Source organism: Candoia aspera, chromosome 1 (assembly GCF_035149785.1).
Source record: "Candoia aspera isolate rCanAsp1 chromosome 1, rCanAsp1.hap2, whole genome shotgun sequence".
NCBI lineage: Eukaryota > Metazoa > Chordata > Lepidosauria > Squamata > Boidae > Candoia > Candoia aspera.
The window spans coordinates 19,643,275-19,659,157 of NC_086153.1; the positions used below are offsets into that span (position 1 = coordinate 19,643,275).

Genomic DNA, 15,883 nt, shown 5'->3' on the forward strand with positions numbered 1-15,883 from the left:
AAGGTTGAGAAACACTGCTCTAGAGGCAAGATTTTGCTGCAGAGATTGGTCTCCTCGACTGTGAGTCCAAATGAAGGGCATGTAAGGATCCATACCAATGTCAGAATTTCCCACCTGGATCATCCCATGTAACCTAGAATGTGGTTGTGTAAAGTGGCCAAGCGCTTCCACAAAGCACACAGACTGATAGACTGCATTGAAACCTGGGGGTCCTAGTTAGCTTTCTGACTAATAGCCAGTTCTCCTCTTCTATTTATCAGCTCCAATTGACCTACTGGGAGGAGGGGGAATCTCTTCTTATTTTATTTGCATAACAGCTTCCTGAAATAAGGTTGAGCTGAGAGATAATGGCTGGGCCAAATCCATCCAGTGGGGCAACTGATCAAAGATGAATCTGGTTTCCCAGGCCTTAGTCAGAGAACTTAACTACTATTATCACACCGGTGAACCAAATAGGCTGGTTCACACAACATGGTAGACAAGCAAGCAAACAATTGGCCTTGGTGTTTTAACTAGCATGGTTCTCTATAAATCGGCCTAATCTCTGTTAAAGCCATTCTAAATCAATGGTCACCATCATTTCTTGTAGCAGTTTCTAGGTCTTACAATAGTGGGAACAGGGATTGCTCCAGTATTCTTGATGTGAGTTGTGTTCATGATTGCCCAGTTAGAATTACAATCCCAACAATGTGAATACGGGATTAACTATCAGCCTTGATATATTTTAACTGAAAATGAACAATTCCACATTTTCCAAAAGCTGCAGAGCCACTCTGGGAAAGAAGAAGGAAGAGTATATGCATGACATCCTAGGTATCAGCCAATCAATGCCTTTCCCCAAACTGAAGAGAATTTCAAACATGCACAGCTGCTGTTTCAGGCCTTGTCCCTGGGAGAGAGAGAGTTTTGTCATGTTAAATGCTGAATGTTAAAGCCTGCATGTTAAAGACTGTCCAGTTACATCCTATGTTCAAAACCTGCTTGTAAAATGCTGCTTTGGGCCTCACTGGTACATCCTGGATGTTTCTTAGTTGGATGTGACTTATGCAATAGGCACCCAAAATTATGGTATAATATCAGACTGAGGCTAGGAAGGAGAGATGCCACAAACTAGAAATAACAAGCAGATACTATTTGGGTTTCTGTTATGCAACTTTGCCAGCCATGCTGCCAGGCTTTTGCATTGCTCGCTGTGCTAGCAGATATCCCATAGGGCCAGCTTTGCTTTGCAAATCACCATAGTCTTACAAGAAAGTAACTTCCATGCAAGCAAATTCCTCCATCTAAACAAGGAGGTTAGAATGGGTTCTGCTCCCACCTTTGTGGATCACTGGTGACATCTCATGACATGCTTAATGGGGTCATTTCAGAGGGTTGTGCAATTATTTCTGGATCAGAATCAAGCCCCAAATAAATACCTTCATATAAGCCTTGCCTTGTGTCAGGTTTATGTTATGCAAATGCAGAGAATTAAGTAGGGCTACAAAATCTGGCTGACCACTAGATGACTAGTCTTTTTATTTCTTTGTTGCTATCCAGTGGCCATCTGGATGTCTGCACCCCTGATCTGATAGCCCTAAGTTGAGTCTCCCTTTTGACCTTGGGACATAGAAATTGAAGCTTAAAGCGGTCATGAAGAACAGGGCTATATTTTTAAGTTTCCTTACTTTTTACTCTAAGGGCAAAGGTTTCTCTCCATGCCATCCCTCCATGGCTTCAGACCTGATTTAGCACTGTGGGATTTTTTGTAGCTAAAAAAGATGTTGGGAGCTATAGCGACATAGGAGGCTGGGATGTCAGCCAAGATGGCTGCTTCCTATTGCATTGAAGCAGTTGCTGTTTTCATTCATCATCTGCCACTGGATCATCAGGTAGATCATTTTCTGCAAGCAGCAGCAGCAGACTCAATCTGCTGCTTTGTGCAAATGAAATCAATTTTTTTTTCCTGGTCGAGTATATTGTGCAAACCCAGCCTATTTGTTCATGGCCAATAAATCTCGTGAATGCCTCCTCCAGAAAATGGACTAAGCCAATAACCAGGTTAAATGTGTTGTGTGAATGCATCACTGAGTCACACAACAAAATCCTATTTACTTAAAAGTATATCTTAAGTATCAATGGAATGTATTTGCAGATGTTCCCTGTTTAAGCTATCAACTGAAATGTCTGTAGATTACTTGGAACAGGTTAATTTTAAAACTGGAACCATATTTTAACTTGTGAAGCCCTAAGCCAAGGGCACTCTTGCTGCCTCTGGTATGTAAAGGGATTTAGGGAAAAGATATTCTCCATTGCAACTAAAGGATAATCCTTTTAAATTCTGAACCCTTACATTATGTCTACCTTTCACAGACCTCTCAAAACGGCACGAGAGTTTGGGTAATGCCAAACAGGAGAAGTTCTTTCCCCTGAAGGCTGATGTGTGAAATTCTTTAGAATCAGTAGACCCCAAATGTAAGTTAGCTATATCTCAGGTAGTGGAGATGAATGGATAGAAGAACAACCACTGGGCTGAAGAAGGTGAGGTTCCTTCTGATCTTCTGTCCTCCTCTGTAAAAGAGTTGCACTGGCTGCTGTACAGTATGTAATTGGCAGACTTCATGCTTTAAGAGCCTTCATGCTTTAGGAGCCAATATTTGAGAGAGCACCTCCCCAGGAGAGACCAATCTCAGCATTGAAATCTACAGGGGGGACTCCCTCAGTGCTCCAAGGTTGGGAGAACTACATAGGATTGATGTGGCTATGTTTGTGGGCCAAACCAGAGCTGTCTTTCTCAACTTTTCAGCACCAAAGGTGCTGGTGGTTTTTGACTCTCCCATTCAGAATGCAGCATCTACAGCTTAATTTTGCCTTTTGTCCCTTAAGTGCCTCTGTATGGCTTCATTCACACAATGTGCTTGACTGCTTACTCAAGTCACCCATTTGGAGGGTTCATGCAGTCCAGTGAATCATAAAGCCTCACAGTTTGGGTTGCCACAACATATTAACCCATGGTTAACACTAAGCAAACCTAGTGTGAATGAAGCCATTACATCATGAAGAGACCCAGTCAGCTAAGCATGTTTTCTGAACATAAGTTAGTGGTATCATTGGGATGGTTACTGTGGGTTGTAGATGAAGTTCTTATGTACTTCACTTTGTTTTACTGTTCTGCCTTGTCTTTTGTATGGATTGTAACCTGCCATAAGAGCTGGGCTATAAATATTTAAAATAAATAATTCTCCCTTGTGTGTTGTGGGGGGGGGGGCAGGATGGAGAGGCCTGTTGTTGTGCTTTTCTTCTGTTTCTTGATTCCTGCTCTCTGTTCTTGGTTTTGCAGCCCCCACTCCTTCCTCTTTCTACATGGCTGGGGCTGAGCAACCACTAATAGCGATAGCAGCAGCTGGTTAGCACAAAGACTTGGCTTGCCTGCTATGCATTAGCCAGAGGACCTCCTGTGTCCTCTGGCTAGCTATTCTCTGCTCATTCAGCACTGAGCATAGTCTCAGAGCCCCAGGCTAATCTGCTTGAGGCCTGTCTCCTTTCTGTCATCTGGCCGGAAATAAGATAGCCACTCTCTCACACCCACACTCAGGAGACTGGGAGAACGCAGCTCGAGGGAGGATGGGGCGGGGAGAAACCAAGCAAGTGCTGTGGATGGATAATGTGTCAACGTGCTGGTGATATCCCCGTCTTCCAGGCTGCTGGTTCGGTGATGGAAAAGGCATTGAGGAAGCCAAAATAGCAGGGCTGCTGATCAAGGGGCAAGCATTCTGGGCTGGGCTGGGCTGGGCAGTGCTCCATGTAGCATGCATGGATTCAGCTGTGCATGTGGCAGTGAGGTTCAGACAGCTGGGCTTGGACTGCTCCACTGCATTGGAGGGCCGGCGCTTAGGGGAAAAGTTGTGTGGAGAAGGCGTGCACGCAAAGCAAGTTCTGCCCCACTGTGTGATTACAAGACAGCTTCCTCCCTACTGGTAGCTAGATAGCAGAGCAGACGCCTGAGTCACGGAGCAGTGGGTGCAGATCCAGGGGACAGTGTCACTGTTTGTCCTTCTCTGTCACTCCCCTGCCTCTTTGGAGTGAGTGGAGAACTGGAATACTTCAAAGGGTATTGCAGGTGCTGGCAGACTCCAGAGCCCCCTCTGGAGTTAAGGACAGATATGCCCCTGGCTGCCCTTTAAGTGCCATCAGTGGACAGGTGACAAGAAGAGACTCCCGCAACCATGCTGGCCACTGTGCTGAAACGCAATTGCTTCCGGATGGAAAGAGCCAGGTAAGTTTCCTTTGGCACTTGTACCTTCTGATATATCTCTGAACGGCTGTGTTGTATGAGCCAGCTCTAGCAGGTTTTAGAATCAAAGCGAATAAACTAGCTTCAGCAGGTTTTTTTGCATCAAAGTAGGACAAAACGTGTCAGGAAGGCATTGGGCGATGCAGTGGCTTTTGGTTCTCTTCAGGTTGTTTGCCTGTCTCTGGCTTCAGAGACATGATGCTCCCAGTGCTCTGTTAGATGCTTGGCAGAGCCAGCAGATCAAAGGGAGTTTGCAGTTTATGATGAAGTTTCCAGGCCGACAGCTAAAGGACAGCAAAAGTTCACATCCGTGCTCAAGGGAAAGTCATATTTTATTATCTTCAGCAATGGAGGAAGGGCTAGATCCCTTGTGTCAATGCTGCTTTGTATTATTTGCTCTGCGTGGCTGTGCGTAACTTTCTGCTCAAGAAGCTCATTAATCAAACCCACGGTCCTCTGCTCCCTAGGATCTTACAAATTATGTTTGACGGTGAGCAAAATGGGAAGATGGAAAAGATGAAAGGGTGGCCACGGCAGAGGATTGTACTGCCCTGGAGTTTAATTTTAACTTCAGACAGAGGCTAGAATAAAACAGTTAAGCACAGAGCTTCATAGGAACTGTGGCTTTATCTGAAATAGGAACCGGAAGACACTTGCAAGCACAACTTTCTGCAGGCTTGTGATCATCTGTTCTCCATGTCTCTCACGAAATGCATGACTGACTTGTGATGCAGCCATGACTTCTAGCATCACTGTTACTGTTTGGAAGAAGTTGAGATATATGTGTGTGTGTGTGTGTGTGTACATGTATGTGTGTGTGTGTGTGTGTGTGTGTGTGTATGTGTATATATATATATATATATATATATATATATAAAGAATGGGGTGCATATAGTTCAATTGGGGTGCCTTGTGTGCTATCACAAGCAGTGCAGCCTATATGGTCCAAGAAGCAAACTTTCTGCCTACCAGACAGGATCTGGTTGGATCCTCTTTTCTACTGCTCACTGCCTTGGTGATTCTAGTTAGGCTGCAGTAATTATTTATGATCTGGCCTCAGATTCTCTTTCCCACGGGGTGGCGGGGGGGGGGAGCTACCACCCAGAGAGGCAGGGGAGCTGTGTGGGAGAGGGCAGAGCCAGTAGCTGGACTCCGGAGCAGTGTTTCTCAACCTCAGCAATGTGCTGGCTGGGGAATTCTGGGAGTTGAAGTCCACACATCTTAAAGTTGCTGAGGTTGAGAAACCTGCTCCAGAGATAGGTGTGCAACAGCATTCATTGCTGAGGAACAATGCAGAGAGAGTCTCTTGCCTTCCTTCCCTGTTCTTTGGACTTGGGAAGCAGAATCAGGATTATTCTGCAGAGCTGTTTTTATAGCCATGATGGTTAGGAAAGGAAATACAACTCTAAAGACTGGGAGTTGCTGAGGAGGCTGTTGTCTCTGAGTTCCACTTGTGGGCTTTTCTGGGGGTTGTAGTGTAGAAACAATGGCTTGGTTCAGGAAATAAACCAGAGGGGCTGGCCATCAGATTAGCACAATTTCCCGCCAACATTTGGCTGTCCTTCATTAGAAACAGAATACTGGGCTAACGCATTGAATGAAACAGTAAGGATGTGGTTCTGGTTTTGTTTCCTTGTGGTCTTGCAATTTCCTTTTTTGCTCACATGAAATAGTCAGGATTGTGTAGCAGTTGTGTCTGGGCTTGGTTGTGGCTCTGAGGAAACAAAAATTGGCTAACCAAGCCAGTAATCTGCCCTGCTGCTGTGTTCACACAGTATACTTAACCAGGTCACTGAACTACTCCATTTTCAGAGGTTCTCACAATAAGAGACATAAACAGATAAAGAGGGTTTATGCAGTACCCAAAGCCCCTCTCCCACACACACAGTAATAACTAAGGTACACACTAACCAAACGTCATGTGTTGTGCAAATGCAACTGCTAGATCTTTCCCTGACCTGCTTAACGGTGTTGTGGAAACACATCCAATATACAGGATAGATCATTTCTGCGAGGGAGTCCTCTCTCCCCAAATCCCTCCCAGGGCTATAATTGCTCCACCAGCAACTCTGCAGTCCTTGCTACAAAGTGGGTGGTCTTGCCAGATGCTAGGGGGAGCTGAGAAGATTGGGAAGCAATGTGCTTGAGAGGGCAGTTGCCATGCAAGGGTTAAACCAGCGAGCTTCTGGATTGGCTAGCCTTCTTCTCTCTAGAGTTTGGGAAGTTCTGCAAGGGTGATGTAATGGGGTGGCCCCTGAGTGATGTCATTGCTACTTGGCATTCCCCGCCTGATTCCAGAAAGGTGGGTGGGCACAAAAAGAGGAGGGGTCTGAGTAACGGATGAAAGCACGCTGCAGCTGAGTATCTTTTGGAAAGCTTTAGGCTGTGCTAAAATGTTTGATAATTTGAGAGGAAGTCTTCTATTCTCCAATCTCGTTTTTCTTTTTTTTCTGTTGCTGGTGCAGAAGAGCGAGGAGGGGGGGCATTTTGTTTCTCCTTGATCCAAGCCATGAGGAGAATCTAGTAAAGAAAGTAGCATTATGGTTGTGACAGGTTTACTTTGGTCCATCTGAAAGTGCACACTGCCAGGGCAGGTTTCTTGCACACCATCTTTCAGCCTGCATGTTACTTCAGGCCCTCTAAACTATCCTGTCTAGCACAGATTCCCAGTCTACCATAATGGCTATACCGTAATCACTCCTCATGCAGCTACTTAAACCCTAAAACATTTAGGTACTTACCAAACCAGGATGCAAGCTGATCCATAGAGATCCTAGAGTGCTCCACTTGTACCAGACATCCTAGGATCCTCCTTTATTGAGTTGTGATCACAGGGATCAACAACTGTCTGCACCAGCTAATCTTCACATTCTTTTTACCTCATCAGTCAGTTCCATTTCTTGAAATCTAACCATCATTTCATCATCTCATCTCTCTCTGCACCCCAGCATCTTCATTTACATTGATGCTACACTGTAAATTGAATGCCTTCAGCTTGAACTTATTACAAAACAATGCTGTAAACTCATTTTTAGGCTGTAAGAAAATAGTGGAGCGATGTGAGTTAATGTTGTCTAAATAGCAAGATTTCAGATTTTAGATCTATATTCTCACAGGGTCAGAATGTGCACATTCACACAATGCAGAACGCTTCTGAGGTCAGCTCAGCTGGAAAAATGTGCAGTGACCCTGGGCAAGAGACCTGGGCAAATCACATCCTTGGGCGCCTGGTAGATGACCCGCTCCTGTGTTCAAATGTGGGTAGCACTTAAAGCCAGAGTCACCACAGGCCTTGTAGTGTAAGGTAATTCTTGCCCCTTGAGACGGTCATTGCAGTTGGCTACCTGGAGTGCGTGCGTAGGAAGGAAGGGGAGGGGCGGTTCCTTAGAAGCTATGCAAGTCTATGCAAGAAGAAACGGAGCAAGCTTTCAACTCAACACAGACCGAGTCACACAGCGAGTTCCTTTGCACAGCAGTGTGCAAGCTGCTTTTTCCAGGTTTCTGTTTTGATCGGCCAGCTGGCAAATGTGGGAGACAGACCTGAGACAATGGGGATCCTGGCTGGTCCAGGTGATGTGGCTGGAAATGGAAGAACAGGGCAAGATAGGGAATTGGCAAACCCAGTCAGTTGCTTGTCCAGATGGGGCTAATTTGAAGGATTCCCTTTCTTCCTCTAGAGATTTCTGGAGAAGTTTCATTGTAAACCTTGGGACATTTGCCAGCTGTGGTTTGGAGGCATCTAAAGCTTGTCTGGCACATTTTGATTTTCACTGAGTTTTGAATTTAAGCTGACAGAAGGATTTTTTTCCTGTATTCAATAGATGATGGTTTAAGATTTCATAGCGATGTGTGCATTTAGTGGGGAAAAAAAACCATTGAACACAGTGGAGCTTGGTTAGGAGCAAAGCTTTCAGGATTTACTTCTTCAGTTGTTCCATTTTTAATAAGATTGTGCAAAGTGGCATTTTTGTAGAACAATTATGATTTAAACCACTAGACCAGTGTTTCTCAACCTCACCCACTTTAAGATGTGTGGACTTCAACTCCCAGAATTCCCCAGCCAGAATGCTGGCTGGAGAATTCTGGGAGTTGAAGTCTACACATCTTATAGTTGCTGAGATTGAAAACACTGCACCAGGGCAAAGAAGTAGAAAAGCAAGGCATTGTGCCTCGATATTGCCAGGCAACGTATGAAGGCAAACTGTTTTGCTTCAACAGAAATGCATGCACAGACCTTTGGAGGCCAAAGTGAAATGCTTTGTGAAATGTTGAATGGAAGTGCCTTTTCAAGACACAGGCCTAGCTTTTGAATCTGCCTCAAAACAAACGTTATTTGAGCAGATTATATAAAAAGCATGAAATGAGCACACTAACATCCTAAATTCAAAAATAAAATCCAATGGCAATCAGTGCAAGAAAATAGAAATGGTTATTCCAGTGAAAGCATTAAACCTCTTTATCAAATTGAGAGGCTGGCTCCTAAAATCTAAAAGTTAAAATCTAAAACTCCTAAGAGAGCCAGTTTGGTCTAGTGGTTAAGGCACCAGGCTAGAAACCAGGAGACCATGAGTTCTAGTCTCACCTTAGGCATGAAAGCTGGCTGGGTGACTTTGGGCCAGTCACTCTCTCTCAGCCCAGGGTTGTTGTTGTGGGGAAAATAGGAGGAGGAAGGAGTATTGGGTATGTTCCTCGCCTTGAGTTGTTTATAAAAATAATAAAGGTGGGATAAAAATTAAAAAATATATTTGAAAAAAACAGCAGGGGCATCTGTGGGGGGTCAAAAAAGTCAAGATGGTGGCCACAACTGTGCAGTCAAACACATGCATAGACATGTACAAAAGGGCAGGGCTTTGATGCAAGTCACAGTCACCACCTTGACTTTTTGACTGTTCTCCTGTGGATGCCTCTGAAGAAGGTAACCACATAGGCACCAAGTGATAGGTAACCCTGGAATTTACTAAGCATACTAAAATAAGAATTAAACATTAAATTGAAGCTCCCAGCAATTAAATAGCTATTTAAGTCTTTCAAGGTCTTTAAAAGTGACATTAAGGAAATCAGTTCCCTCAGTTGAACATGCTGTGTGTTTCATACAAAGGGCGGCCCCCATGTCACTGCCGGATGAGCCTGAAGCATCTGTAGGCAAACCCTCCTGTGACCTCTGTTAATGGGTGTGTTGTTGTTGCAGGCACTGTTAAATTTTTCTAGGGATGGTGGATCCCTTTGCTGCCTCAAGTAGAAATTGGTTAAGGAGAAGTAACATTCTGCACGATCAACCTCCGATTGGGCCAACATTTTTTACACTTGTCACCTCCTGTTTCTCCTGACAAACTGACAGGGTTAAAAAGAGCCAGCAATGTCAAGGCCACTGAAAGCCCTTGAAATCCTATTGGATTTCCCATTTAATCCTGTGGAATTTGCATTCCAGAATGAGATAAGCCCAGCTGCTAGAAAACAGAGGGCCAGGTGAACAGACCCACTGAAGAATAAAAAATTGAAACAAAGGCAAAGGACCTCTATACATTTCCATTAGAGAGATGAATGTTAAGTTTTTTGTTCTGAGAGAAAGTTGGTCAGCCTGGACAAAGTGAGGTCAAGACCACAAAAGTTGGGTGCTGTGAATTGCACTCATATCTTCTGCAGACAAGGTTCTCATCCATGATAGGACCATATAAAAAAGGAGTGAGCAGCTCAGAGCTATGTTCACCCCACCCCATCCCCCAAGACCCTGAGCTTGCGTGGCCAAAAATGATTGAATGTTGGCCACATTTTTTTTTCTAAAAATAAAAGTGGAAATGGAAGTGGGAAGCCTATGGAAGGCCTATTGTTCCCATTCCCACCCTTAAATTCTTCTATGTTCCCCAAAACAAAGTAAACATGGGGTTCTGCCCTGTCCTTCCACTGCTGTCAGCCCTTCTCAAGCAATCTCCCTTGGCTTTCCAAGTGGTCAGAAGTTAGGAATTCTGGCCCAGAACCCTTTAAATATCGCCTACCCTGATATAAAGTTGGTTGTCTTGGTATCTCAAATCCAAGGTACCTATGGCTTTAAGAAGAGGACAACCATCACTGAATTGGAATGCACTGAACACCATTCTGGTGACTTCAGCACAAGTGTGAACAGAACAAATGACTACTTAATACGCTGTACAACTGAATATGGAAGGAGAGGTCAACCCTCCCATAACAAATCTGGGTTGCATTTAAATAACATAACTCAGGTACAGAGTATTTTTGTGTGAAGCCCCAAACTTTAGGTTAATTCAGTAATCAAGTAGGTTATGCAGACAAAGCCATTGTTCTCCTTCTGAATGAAATACTGTAAACATTAATTGTATATGGCATAGAAACATTTATCAACACATTTACTGAAGAGTACATGCCTGAAACAAATTGCTATTAGTAGATAGAGGGAATGTGCATAACAAGGGTGTGAGACTTGCTTTCTTATTTATTTACATCTAAGATTTATTAACCACCTCAGTTCTAAGAGATGATGTACAAATGTGTATAATGTACAAATGGCGTAAGTGGTGTACAAATGTAAAACATAACAAATACAATATATAATGCTAATACAACAATAAAACCAACCCTTCTAGCATCAGTGATGCCACACCTCAGCCTGCAAACGGCTTCCTAAAGGGCCAACTTTAGAGAGACACGTGTTTAGTCCTTTGAAGGACATCCTGGGAGGTCACCTTGTCTAATGGAGGGGAGTCCCTGCCATTCAACCTACAAGTCCAGATGGCAGCAACTCTTATTTAAAAAGGGATTGCAGGATTGGAAAATCCTTGATCTGAAATGCTGGGCTAAAGAGATTACATCCATGGACGCTTATTGTGCTGAGTCAAAACTGAAGAATCCACTTTGTTAATATAGTTAACTTGGTTACTGCATTAATCCATGAATGGCAAGTTGCCCACCTATGTTGCAAGGCATCTTGAGGTTGGCTTCCTTGTGTTGGGCACACCTTCCCAGGGATCTGTGTGGCTTTTGCCATAACAACTTTCATGGGCTAAGCTAAGCTGATCCTGTTTATAAAGTAATTCCATTTGGCCTCAAAGCCAAACTGTCAGGCATGTCCACAGTGGTGTGTGTATATATGTGTGTGTGTGTGTGTTAGAAAAGTCAAGATAGTGGCTGTAACTGAAGTCTCACCCCTTTTTAAATCTGCATTTTAATGTGCATTAAAAGGGGTGGCACTTCGATAGCATGGTGGCAGTTGCCCTTTGGACCTGCCCCCCAGACACCCCTGCAATCCATATGGTGCAAAGGAAGCAAAATGTTCTTCAGATGGGCAGCCGCTTGGCCTTGGGAGAGCCATTTATTTCTAAAATTATAATTTAAGAAAGACTTCAAATTTTTATTTTGTTTCGTTGAATAAGCCATAGTGGCTTAGTTCACACACTGTGTGAATCCATAAATCAGGAGTGAGCATTCTGTGCCCCAAAGGCCAAGTCTCCTTTTTTTGTGTCCTCTGTTGTTGTTTATTCGTTTAGTCGCCTCCGACTCTTTGTGACTTCATGGACCAGTCCACGCCAGAGCTTCCTGTCGGTTGTCAACACCCCCAGCTCCCGCAGGGACGAATCCGTCACCTCTAGAATATCGTCCATCCATCTTGCCCTTGGTCGGACCCTCTTCCTTTTGCCTTCCACTCTTCCCAGCATCAGCATCTTCTCCAGGGTGTCCTGTCTTCTCATTATGTGGCCAAAGTATTTCAGTTTTGCCTTTAATATCATTCCCTCAAGTGAGCAGTCTGGCTTTATTTCCTGGAGGATGGACTGGTTTGATCTTCTTGCAGTCCAAAGCACTCTCAGAATTTTCCTCCAACACCACAGTTCAAAAGCATCTATATTCCTTCTCTCAGCCTTCCTTATAGTCCAGCTCTCCCAGCCATATGTTACTACGGGGAACACCATTGCTTTAACTATGCGGACCTTTGTTGTCAGTGTGATGTCTCTGCTCTTAACTATTTTATTGAGATTTGTCATTGCTCTTCTCCCAAGGATTAAGCGTCTTCTGATTTCCTGACTGCAGTCAGCATCTGCAGTAATCTTCGCGCCTAGAAATACAAAGTCTTTCACTGCTTCTACATTTTCTCCCTCTATTTGCCACTTATCAATCAAGCTGGTTGCCATAATCTTGTTTTTTTTGAGGTTTAGCTGCAAGCCAGCTTTTGCACTTTCTTCTTTCACCTTCATCATAAGGCTCCTCAGTTCCTCTTCGCTTTCAGCCATCAAAGTGGTATCATCTGCATCTCTGAGATTGTTAATGTTTCTTCCAGCAATTTTAACTCCAGCCTTGGATTCCTCAAGCCCAGCATGTCGCATGATGTGTTCTGCGTACAAGTTGAATAGGTAGGGTGAGAGTATACAGCCCTGCCATACTCCTTTCCCAATCTTAAACCAGTCTGTTGTTCCGTGGTCTGTTCTTACAGTTGCTACTTGGTCGTTATACAGATTCTTCAGGAGGCAGACAAGATGACTTGGTATCCCCGTACCGCTAAGAACTTGCCACAATTTGTTATGGTCCACACAGTCAAAGGCTTTAGAATAGTCAATAAACCAGAAATAGATCTTTTTCTGAAACTCCCTGGCTTTTTCCATTATCCAGCAGATATTGGCAATTTGGTCCCTAGTTCCTCTGCCTTTTCTAAACCAGCTTGTACATCTGGCAATTCTCGCTCCATGAATTGCTGAAGTCTACCTTGCAGGATCTTGAGCATTACCTTACTGGCATGTGAAATGAGTGCCACTGTTCGATAGTTTGAACATTCTTTAGTGTTTCCCTTTTTTGGTATGGGGATATAAGTTGATTTTTTCCAGTCTGATGGCCATTCTTGTGTTTTCCAAATTTGCTGGCATATAGCATGCATTACCTTGACAGCATCATCTTGCAAGATTTTGAACAGTTCAGCTGGGATGCCGTCGTCTCCTGCTGCCTTGTTATTAGCAATGCTTCTTAAGGCCCATTCAACCTCACTCTTCAGGATGTCTGGCCCTAGCTCACTGACCACACCGTCAAAGCTATCCCCAATATTGTTATCCTTCCTATACAGGTCTTTCGTATATTCTTGCCACCTTTTCTTGATCTCTTCTTCTTCTGTTAGGTCCTTGCCATCTTTGTTTTTGATCATACCCATTTTTGCCTGGAATTTACCTCCAATGTTTCTAATTTTCTGGAAGAGGTCTCTTGTCCTTCCTATTCTATTGTCTTCTTCCACTTCTGTGCATTGCTTGTTTAAAAATAATTCCTTATCTCTTCTGGCTAACCTCTGGAATTTTGCATTTAATTTGGCATATCTCCCCCTATCACTGTTGCCTTTTGCTTTCCTTCTTTCTTGGGCTACTTCTAGTGTCTCAGCAGACAGCCATTTTGCCTTCTTGGTTTTCTCTTTCTTTGGGATGTATTTTGTTGCCGCCTCCTGAACAATGTTGCGAACTTCTGTCCAGAGTTCTTCCGGGACCCTATCTACTAAGTCCAATCCCTTAAATCGATTCTTCACCTCCACTGCATATTCCTTAGGAATATTAGTGAGCTGATATCTAGCTGATCTGTGGGTCTTCCCTAATCTCTTTAGTCTGATCCTAAATTGTGCAATAAGAAGTTGGTGATCTGAACTACAGTCAGCTCCAGGTCTTGTTTTTACCAACCGTATAGATGTCCACCACCTTTGGCTGCAAAGGATGTAGTCAATCTGATTTCGGTGTTGTCCATCTGGTGAAGTCCACGTATAAAGCCGTCTCTTAGGCTGTTGGAAGAGAGTGTTTGTTATGCAGAGTGAGTTGTCTTGGCAAAATTCTATCAGCCTATGTCCTGCTTCATTTTGTTCTCCCAGGCCATGCTTACCTGTAATTCCAGGTGTCATTTGACTGCCCAGCTTAGCATTCCAGTCTCCTGTGATGAAAATAACATCTCTTTTAGGTGTGTTGTCCAGTAGGTGCTGCAGATCCTCATAGAACTGCTCTACTTCAGCTTCTTCAGCATCTGTGGTTGGGGCATATATTTGGATCACTGTGATGTTAGATGGCTTGCCAGTCCATTTCAGTTCACTGACGCCCAAAATGTCTATATTTAACCTTGACATCTCACCAATAACCACATCCAATTTGCCCTGGCTCATAGATCTTAATTCCAGGTTCCAATGGTGTGTTGATCCTTAGAACATCGGATTCGCTGTTCACCACCAGCACCGTCGGCCGCTAGCCGTCCTTTCGGCTTTGAGCTAGCTGCATCATCATGTCTGGGGCTAGTTGAACTCATCCTCTGTTCCTCCCCAGTAGCATTTTGACCATCTTCCGACCTGGGGGTCTCATCTTCCGATGGTATACCGACATATCTCTGGTTGTACTGATCCATTTAGTTTTCACGGCAAGAATACTGGGGTGGGTTGCCATTACCTTTCCCAGGGATCGCATTTAGTCTGACCTCTCTGTCATGACCTTCCCGTCTTGGGTGGCCCTTCATGGCATCATTGAGGTGCTCAAGCTCCAGCACCACGACAAGGTAACAATCTTTTGCTGAAGTTGTGTCCTCTAGGCTAGGATTAAATAACATGCAAAACCAGATCACATAATGGGCCAGCCTTTTTCTCATCACATACAGACATGTATGAGGTTTACATCCTGCTTTTTCATTCAGGAGCTCAAGATAGCACATTACGCCTTCCTATTTTGCCCCAGAACAACAACCCTATGAGGTGGGTTAGGCAGAGAGTGACAGGCCCAAGTTCAAACAGTAGTTTCTGTGGCTGAGAGTGGCCCAGAACCTAGACCAGCATCTTAACCACTTCACCTCCCGATTGGTAGCATCCACATAATACACTTAACCAGCTCAGATGTAATCCCAGAAGTTGGATTCATACAAGATATTTTGGCTTGGTTAATGTTAACCTTGGTTAATCTTTTTGTGGCTTAGTAATGTTGGGTGAATCCAGCCATTTTTAGGGTTCAGTTCACCCTAAATGAGTCAGTAAATAAGTTGTGTGAATTCACCCATAGAGACCCCCATACAGTGTTATCAAAATTCAGTTAGTAAACCATAAAGTAAAAGCGTAATTTTCAGGGGAGGCTAAATCAAATAGAAGGCATAATGCACCTACTTTATTCACCTCCCAAACTTGGGGAGTGGGGAAGGAAATACCATCCTCACCCCTCCCAGCAATGTCACCGTTGGTCATTACTGTGACTTCTGTTAATGTTTAAGACTACTTTTAATAAAAGCCAGGCTTTCAACAAGAAAAATAATGCGCACCTCTTTGCAAGCCACAGTCACTGGATTCCTACATCACACTGAGCTAAAACCAAGCGAACCACATTAAGGGGACCAGTGAGGCCCGGGTTCTACCCCCTTGACTCCTTAGGAACTGCTGGAAGCAGGAAATATGGCAGGGAGGGCGGGGGAGAGAATGTTTTGAGTCGGTCATTTGATTCCAGAGGATAAACAGAGAATTCAAGGACAAAGGAGTTGGAGCTGAGAGCAGCAGTACAAAATCTTTGCAGGTGGCCCTTTCCCCATAGAGGATGGGATATTTGAGCCCTTTCCTCATATTTCCAAATCAAGCATAAAGTCAAGGGCTGGGGAAAGAGACAGCGAAGGGGGTGAGGACTT

General features: G+C 44.1%; 1 protein-coding gene across 1 annotated transcript in view; it reads left to right on the top strand.

Annotated features, from left to right (window-relative positions):
• The window catches only part of LIMK1 (LIM domain kinase 1), a 48,967-nt gene that overhangs the window by 2,200 nt on the left and 30,884 nt on the right, over positions 1-15,883 (top strand). The window lies entirely within an intron of this gene.